This window comes from Octopus bimaculoides, chromosome 28 (genome assembly GCF_001194135.2).
Source record: "Octopus bimaculoides isolate UCB-OBI-ISO-001 chromosome 28, ASM119413v2, whole genome shotgun sequence".
Classification (NCBI taxonomy): domain Eukaryota; kingdom Metazoa; phylum Mollusca; class Cephalopoda; order Octopoda; family Octopodidae; genus Octopus; species Octopus bimaculoides.
Genome location: NC_069008.1, coordinates 13,683,007 through 13,684,017, shown reverse-complemented (window position 1 = coordinate 13,684,017; position 1,011 = coordinate 13,683,007). Strand labels below are relative to the sequence as shown.

Below are 1,011 nucleotides of genomic sequence, written 5' to 3'. Positions count from 1 at the left end.
ACACACACACACACACACACACACACACACACACACACACACACACACACACACATACACACACACACACACATACACAACACACACACACACTCACACACATACTTTGTAATTAGGAAGCACCGCTAATAGCCATGATACATGTAAAGACATGTATTGTGAGACTCATGAAAACAGTTTGTGTCATGGTTGAAATAGATAGTGTATCGACTTAGAACTATGTCTACGTTGCTTCATCCACGGTCATTGATTTGAATGATTTTCTCTATTGAACGTGACCTTCAGCGTTCAGCTTTTATATCTCCACTTATAGAAACACCAACATCACATCATGCCATCACTAGGTATTAATATTACAACGTCACTACTAACATCTTCACTACTAACATCGGAACGAATGCAATAACTACACAGGCGTATATCCCCTTTGTTTAGTGAAGCGCATAACTCTTCTGAAGATATTCTTTTCTTCGTAGTAACAAAGAAGACGTGTTAAAATGTTTGGTGTATTTTCACTCTTGTGGAGAAATATAAATACATTATTAAACAAGATTGATCTGAGTGGAAGGTACTGTGTTTTATGGACAGTCTACGCGTTGTGGTTATTTATAGACAAGCCTAGACGTTTTAATGATACTGATTAGAGAACATAGGACTGAGAGTGGTGGCCAGTGCTGGCATTTCTGAAAAGTCCTGATATCTGTAGACTCTGCTGTGGTTAATAGAGGAAAGTATTTACAGTAGAAGACAAGAAGGGGAGCAGAGAGAAGTTGGGACCTTAATGAACAGTCCTGACTGGAAGTCCTCACAAAACCATCTAAAGTGTAGGGGTGGCCCTCCACCTCAGTGAAAGTAAGTGGGTTCTTTTCTATCACATCCTGTTTTTATTTGTACACGTATGTATTATAAGAAGGTGTAGAAGTTAAGATTAGTGTGTGTGTGTGTGTGTATATGTGTGTGTGTGTGTGTGTGTGTGTGTGTGTGTGTGTGTGTGTGTGTGTGTGTGTGTGT

General features: G+C 39.5%; 1 protein-coding gene across 1 annotated transcript in view; it reads left to right on the top strand.

Moving 5' to 3' along the window:
- The first annotated feature begins 196 nt into the window (after positions 1-196).
- The window catches only part of LOC128251051 (uncharacterized), a 33,150-nt gene continuing 32,335 nt past the window's right edge, over positions 197-1,011 (top strand). The window contains exon 1 of the mRNA XM_052977363.1: positions 197-852. The gene's annotated coding sequence lies outside the window, so the exon portion shown is untranslated. The remainder of the gene's footprint in view (positions 853-1,011) is intronic.